Source organism: Mustela erminea, chromosome 6 (genome assembly GCF_009829155.1).
Source record: "Mustela erminea isolate mMusErm1 chromosome 6, mMusErm1.Pri, whole genome shotgun sequence".
Classification (NCBI taxonomy): Eukaryota; Metazoa; Chordata; class Mammalia; order Carnivora; family Mustelidae; genus Mustela; species Mustela erminea.
The window spans coordinates 127,155,422-127,163,568 of NC_045619.1; positions in this window are offsets into that span (position 1 = coordinate 127,155,422).

Sequence of the window (8,147 nt, forward strand, 5' to 3'; positions counted from 1 at the left end):
CTCATAGGTACTCTTGAGCAAATGACTTTTTAAAAATGTTCTATTTTCATTTTCTCATTCTGGTTTGGGGACCTAGAAGATCTGTCATACCAGAATACACAAAACAAGAAATTTTCTTAGTATTGTTAATATCTCGTCCTGGTTTATTAGGCTTGAATGCTGTCAGGGAGCTTTAATGGGGATGTTAAAATCTAAAATATTTTATGAAACAGGTAAAATAACTTAAAGTACTAAGGGTATGGGGCACCTGGGTAGCTCAGTTAAGCATCTGCCTTCACTCAGGTCATGATCCCGGGGTCCTGGGATCAAGCCCCGAATCGGGCTCCCTGCTCAGCAGGAAGCCTGCTTCTCCCTCTCCCACTCCCCCTGCTTGTATTCCCTCTCTTGCTGTCTCTCTGTCAAATAAATAAGTAAGAAAATAAATAAACAAATAAATAAAGTGCTAAGAGTTCACTTACTAATAAGCCAAGCTGTGGCAGATATGCCTCCATCATCTCCCCCTCCACCCCCATCGAGAGCTTCACAAGGCCCGGGAGTACACACAACTATTGTAGACCTGTAAAAAGTGTAAGTGATAGGATAGTTAGTACTTACTATATATACTGGTCACCTGATTTAGGAACATCACAAATACAATTGGGATTCCCCATGAAACCCCATCAAAAGTGTTCATACTTTTACTACATACTATATAGCCTTAAAATTCTGGTATTTTTGGCATATCTTTAAATTTATGTGTACCGTGCCACGTATGTCCTTCTTCAAAAACCTTTTTTGTTTATCCATGTATTTTTTTTAAAAGATTGTATTTATTTATTTGACAGAGAGAGATTACAAGTAGGCAGAGAGGCAGGCAGAGAGAAAGTGGGAGAAGCAGGCTCCCCGCTGAGCAGAGAGACCAATGCAGGGCTCAATCCCAGGACCCTGAGATCATGACTTGCGCCGAAGGCAGAGGCTTAATGCACTGAACCACCCAGGCGCCCCATCCATGTATTTTTGACATTTAACCCTGTTGGCAGATATAAGTTCTATTTTGTTCACTTTCACTGATATTTGGTATTGTATCAGGTGAATAGATCAAAACTTTTTTCATCTGTTCTCCTGCTGTTCATTGTTTCAAATTTTTCTGTTTAAAAAGATATCACATTAAACATTCTTTAACATTTCTGCATCTCTTATGGAAGAATCCCTTTAGGGATAAATACATAGGAGTGGAACTTTTGGGGTATAAGGTACACACACCTTTATCAAGACCAGCTGGGACCCAATTGTTTTTTTTTCCCCCCCAAATTGTTCTTTAACATGGCTATGTCATGTCACCTGGGTGACTCAGTCAGTTAAGCATCTGACTCTGGTTCAGGTCATGATCCCAGGGTGCTGGGATCAAGCCCCACATCAGCCTTGCTCAGAAGAAGAAGTCCCACTTCTCCCTCTTCCTCTCTCCCTGCTTGTGCTCTCTCTCTCTCTCTGTCAAATAAAAAATAAATAAAATCTTTAAAAAAATAAAGGGAAGATCAGTAATATTTTTTCTCCCAGTCTGTGGTTGTTGTTGTTGTTGGTTTTTTTTTTTTTAAATTTTAAGTGTTATCTTTTAATCAGCAAATAATTTGCTAATTATTTTAAAAGTTTTCTCTTTATTTTTTTTTAAAGATTTTTATTTATTTATTTGACAGAGAGAAATCACAAGTAGATGGAGAGGCAGGCAGAGAGAGAGAGAGAGGGAAGCAGGCTCCCTGCTGAGCAGAGCGCCCGATGCGGGACTCGATCCCAGGACCCTGAGATCATGACCTGAGCCGAAGGCAGCGGCTTAACCCACTGAGCCACCCAGGCGCCCCAAAAGTTTTCTCTTTAATAAAGCTTTTCATATCCTGGGATTATAAAGCTGTTTACCCCAATTTTGTTTCATAAACATTTCAAAGTAATCCCCTCCCCCCATTTAGCTTTTAATTTATCTTGTAAATCTTGTAGGGTAGGAATCTAATTATATTTTATTTTCTTATGTAAATAACCAATTATTCTAATAGAACTTTGAGAGAGAGAGAGACAGAGAGAGAATGAGTGTGTGGGGGGGAGAAGTGGAAGGAGAGGGAAAGAGAATCTTAAGCAGGCTTCACGCCCAGCACAGAACCCAAGGCTGCCTTGATTTCACAACCCTGAGATCATGACCTGAGTGGAAATCAAGAGTCTGACTCTTAACCAACTGAGCCATCCAGGTGCCCCTCAAGTAGAACTTACTTACTGAATGGAATTGTCTATGCTAGGAATAGGTGAATTTTTATTAATCCAATTTGGGTTTGTTTTGCTTCTTCAAACTAAGGGATAGGATTATTATCAATTCTGGGAAAACATAAGACATTATCTCTTTGGATTTTTTCTTTCCTGCTTTCTCTTTATTTTCTTTTTCTGGAACTCATATTAGAAGTATGTTTGAACTTCTGTCTTCCACATTTCTTGATTTCTTTTTCCTGTTTTGCACATCCTTGATTTTCTGTCTTGCCTTCTGTGTAACTTCCTCCAACTTAAGTTCTCTCTTACTAATTTTTTCTTCAGCTGTGTCTAATGTGCTGCTTAACATTTCTAAGTTTAATATTAATGATTTTATTGTTCATTTGTATAACTTGTAGTTTAGTCTTTTTCAAATCTCTCTTATCTTTTTAGTGTTGTTTTTTCATGTGTTCAGTTGCTCTTTTGCCTTTATTTTGGGGTAAAACTTTCTGGAACCTCTCTTGATTCAGTTTCCTCAGTTCTACCTCTCTTGCCTCAGAAAGGCACCAGATGTTATCTGTTACTCATATGGTGATTAAGAACCTCAAGTTCTGGTTACAAAGACACACAAAACCCTGTGGAATCGTTTAGTATTATCAGCCTCTTCTTACCTTTCTAGTTTAAGTGTTTCAATCATTTTTGGCCACTGTAGATTTCTCTTGCATAAGTAATTACCTTTAGTTTTATAGCAGGAGCATTTCAACTCCCAAATTGCCAGAAAGTCTGCTTGCTTACCTCTTAAAGCTTAAGCTATTTAGGTAACAGTCTTGGGTTAGGATGAAAATGATTTAACTAGGGATAGAGCCAAACAAACAACACAGTGTCATATAAGTGGGTTTACTTTAAAACTGGGTATTGTGATTTTCGTCTGCATTTGACTGTATCTTCAGGAAAATAACTTGCTCCTAATTGAAAATGTTTTTATTCTTTCAACAGGCTAGTACTAAGTGTCTGATCTGCCTGACAGCCTGGTGTATTGACTGCTGTGTACTATTAGTGTATTGACTACTGACCTATTTCCCTCTTGGCTAAGAGATAAACAAACCCATGTGTGAAATAGAAAAAATGACAACCAATGTAGTGCAGATCTTCTATAAGAAAAATGTCTCCTTAAAACAAAACAAAAAGAAATTAAGCAGTGCTGGAATTTTGACAATGTTGTCATGAACGGCTGCCAATTAAAAGCAATTAGCCCCATTGTTCTTTATTAACTGGACATGCAGCTTAATGGAGCTCAAAGGGCTCACAGTCTGAATCTGGTCTGATCTCTTTTTACAAGTAATTATGACTCAAGGGAAGACTCAATAGATGTATCTACAATTATACATATGTGTATGTCCACTTGGTTCCCTTAGAAACAGTGTCCTGTTATTTGTACCAATTTTCTCGAAAATTAACTTTTCCAGTTGGGCAAGCTTGGTTTACTTGGCAAGAGAATGCATAAAAGCACCCATTTACATCTATTGATTTGGCAGAGCCAGAAATGGTATGGTGAGTAATGCCGTTCTATTAGGTACACCTCTCCTGAAAGATTGCTGCAAGGGATTTTTGAAACAAAGTGTTCTTTTGATAAAAAAAAAAAAAAAAACTAAACTAAAAAAGTAATTTTATTATTATATTAATAAACCATTTTTATTATTACTTTATCTTATGCCTATAACAGAAAGTTTCTCTGTCCTTAAATGGCTATGGGACTGCTAGGTATAAGGGTCAAGAAAAAATAACTAGTTCTTGGAGCAAAAGAGATCTTAGGAAGTTTGTTCCAAGGTCATTATGACCTTAAAGCAAGCAGGGCACAAGCAATCTCCACATTGCTCTTTCTATGGCCTTAAGCTCTTGTGAAGTGGCTCTGAAAAAACAAATGACATCCCTTGAGGATGAAGACAGAAGGGCAAACATTCATGAATGCATTGTCATGGCTTCTCTGACATTTCTCTCACCAATGCCTGAGCAGTCCATGGAATCCCTGCTGCCAAGGGTGATAGAAAAATCTGTGTGACCATTTTACTTCTCTCGTAGTTGAGCTGTCTAGGAGGACTGCAAAGCTGCCAGCTTCCCTAGGATTGAATTCATGATTTCTTTGACTCCATAAATCATCAAGGAATGAATGATGAATTTAAAAACACTTAATGAGAGCCTACCAGGTGCTTGGGTTGAAGTGACAAGGGCAATTAAGAAATACTTCCTGCCATGAAGGAATTCCCAGGGTGGCTGTGGAGGTCAGCACAATGGATGAGTGTTAACATGGATAGAGTAGGGGCACAGATCCAACTCCGGGAATGTGGGGGAGAGAGTCAGGAAGGGATCTTGAGTGAGTGACCTCTGGCTTGAGTAAAGAGGGAATTGCACTGGGACGCCTGGGTGTCTCAGTGGGTTAAGCATCTGCTTTTGGCTCAGGTCATGATCCCAAGATCTTGGGATCAAGTCCCGAATCTGGCTTCTGCCTCAGCAGGGAGCCCGCTTCTACCTCTGCCTGCCCCTCTCCCTGCTTGTACTCTCTCCCTCTCCCTAACAAATAAATAAATAAAATCTTAACCCCCCCCCAAAAAAAGAGGAAATTGCAGTGTGCAGCTAAGTCTATGATGGGAATCATATTGCATTAAATAAGTATATCAAATCAACACATTGTATACCTTAAACTCACACAATGTTATATGTTGATTTTATCTCCATTAAGAAAAAGAAGGGAATTGCATGTGTGTTCGCCAAATGAAGAAGTGTTCTCAGTCATCAGAGAAAAGCAAAACCTAGGAACACAGTAGGCATAGCTATCTTTCGTAATAAAGTATTCCATTTAATTATCTTAATTTTTGTTTAATTTCTTAAAAAGATTTTAGTTTTTAAGTAATCTCTACACCCAATGTGGGGCTTGAACCCACAACCCCAGGATCAAGAGTTGCACGCTCCACCAACTGATCCAGCCAGGCACCCCTGGCTATTTTTTATTCCCTTGATAACAGCCCCTCCTATTATGTACAGTGTTATATTTATTTATTTATTTATTTATTTTAAAATATTTTACTTATTTGACAGAGATCACAAGTAGGCAGAGAGGCAGGCAGAGAGAGAGGGGGAGGGAAGAATCAGGCTTCCCCCCTGAGCAGAGAGCCCGATGCAGGGCTCCATCCCAGGACCCTGGGATCATGACCTGAGCTGAAGGCAGAGGTTTTAACCCCCTGAGCCACTGAGGCACCCCTACAGTGTAATTTTTAGAAGCAAAAGCGTCTCACCTTCTGAATAACTTAGACTTGACCGATCACAATGAACACCTAGCGAGTGAGTGCTCCATTATCCACTCCAGTTCTGGGCCTGACTTGCAGGAAGAGATGCAACGAGAGGGCGGGCAACAATGGACTTTTCCTGTGCTCAGGAAGCACATTAACTGGGAGAGACTTGGAGTGGCTGTAGACAGATCTTCAGCGTGGGGCCAGCATGAAACCAAATGTGCCTTATAACTGCCGTGCTTAGTGCGAGGCTTAGACCATTCGTTCTGGGCTCTGTGCTGGTGAATGCAAACAGTGGATTGAAATGAAGAAAGGTAGCTTTAGGGTGAGGGCATGGCAAATCGGGGGCAAACACTCAGAGATTCCCAGCACAAAGTGTTCTCTATCCCTGTGCCAATGAACTGACAATTTCCTACAAGAAATTTAGGAAATTCTTTGTGTTATTACTGAAAGGAAACAATTTAATTCAACACGAATTCACTGTGTGCTAACTTCTAGACAACTACTATAATGAATGCTGGGCTTAATGAAAGTGATAGAAGACTTCTGCCTCAAGTTACTCACAATGTCGACAGACTCTGAAATCAAGGTAACCACAGTACAATAATAGAATGGATTTGGCTAATTCATGAAAAGATTATATCCCTGTGACCTAATGACCACTGATTCCCTGACCAGCCTGATAAAGTGCAGGGGGAGATCATCAGGCCCTGAGTTTTCCATTGCAGATCTTTCCAGAACTGTCTGTCGTGCCACCATTTTGCTTGCATTTCATACCTCCAGCTCTCAGTCCCAGTGAATAGTTTATCAGTTTACCATGTGACATTTGTGGAACTGCGCAGTGGCATGAAACCCCTGTTCTTTAATTTCTAGGTTAGGCTCTGTCTCCAGATTACCCCTGTCCCTTGAACCCCCACCTCTGTTCGGTGTCTCCCCTACCCTGGTGTTAACCTTGGCCCCTATTTATTCTCAGTCTTTGATCTTGTCCTCTTCCCCTCCCGCACGCTGCCCCTTCAAAGAGTCCTGCTATTTTTGAACCCCTGTGGGGGTCAGCAATATAATCACTCCTAAGCGTTGCATCCTGGGTGGTTTAAAAACCCCACGGGTGGGACTTGCAAAAATAAAGCCAGGATCCTGAAAGGGCTGAAGGTGGCAGTAGAGGAGTGAACATATTCTCTGGTCCCGCTGCTGGGAGAAAAAACAACCCAAGCAACGAATACAGGAATTCTAGCTAGTTTCTGTTTCTCTTCTCTTTATTCCTGATTCATCAGATTCTCTCTCCTTTCTAATTTCCTTTTTCTGAGTCTTCTCAGTTGCTTTCGAAGACCTGGTGCAAGCCGAGATAGCATTTCTTGTTCTTTTTTTCCTCCCCATCAAGAAGTATTAAGTCGCCTGTCTTTTGCTTCTTCGCCCATTTTAAGTCTTACTAAATAAATGGGCTCTTGGGATTGTTAAAAAGAAAAACCACAGGGCCCAGACGGCATCGCTTAGGTGAAGGCCCAAGTCAGTAAACGGGGGCTCAATGCCTGATCTCATGGTACCCCAGAAACAGAAGTCTTACCGGTCAGTCAGGAATTTCCTGCTACTCACCAAAGAGGTTTCTGTTTCTGGGGCTTCTCCATCCAGAGAAGAAGAGATAATCTATATAATAAAACCCTCTGCCCTTCCTCCTAAGGGAAGGTGATCTTGCCAGAAACAACCCTTCCTTTTCTTTTGCTAGTAACTTTCTTGCACCACCTTTCCTTACAAAACCTTCCATTTTGTGCCAGTCCCCAGAACTCCCCTCTACTTACTAGCTGGGGTGCTGCCTAACTCACGAATTGTTTAATAGAGCCAGTGGGATCTTCAGATTTATTCTGTTGAATTTTGTTCTTTAACGGAACTAAACCAACAAAGTACGTTCTCTATCTTCTTTAATAAAAAACTTACCAAAAGAATACGTGCTGGGTAAAATTAACATGTGATTTTAAGCAATTGCCTGTAGAATTTTTTAGCCATGGCTAAATTATTTAAGCAGAGTCCTCAGAATTATCTTTTCCACCTGCCCCTGAGGGTCAGATCTGGGCTGCTGCTTGTTTTTCTAAAGAAAGTTTTATTGGGACATTTCCAAGGTCATTTGTTTGCCTCTAACCTGTGGGTGCTTTTGCATGATAATGGGGGAGTTCAACCGTCCTAAGAAGACTGTTGGGCCTGCAAAGCCTAAAATAACTTACTTTCTGGTTCTTTACAGAGTTTTCAGACTCTGCTCTAGGTGTCTATATTAATACCCTGGGGCTTCGATACGCTGCGAGAGGCAGATAATAGAAAACCTCAGTGGCTGACCACAAAGGGCCACTTTCTAGTCACCTGTGGCCATTCTGGAGGGTTAAGCTTTGATGTCTCACTCCAGGCTTGGGGCTGAAGGAGCAGCTCCCATAGGGGACAGTGATGGTTTAGGAAAAAGGGAAAAGAGAGAAGGCAGAATCATGATTGTTCCTAAAACGGATGCTGCCTGGGGACCCAGAAGGTGTCCCGCAGGACAGCCAAGAGGGTCCTTGGCATCATGTAGGATGAAATCAAATGGGGGCCGGCAGCAGGTGAACACAGAGTTTATGGAAGATGGAGAGACAGCAGATACAGGTGAGCCCTCTGGGAGACTCTGAAAGGGAAAGGAGCTTG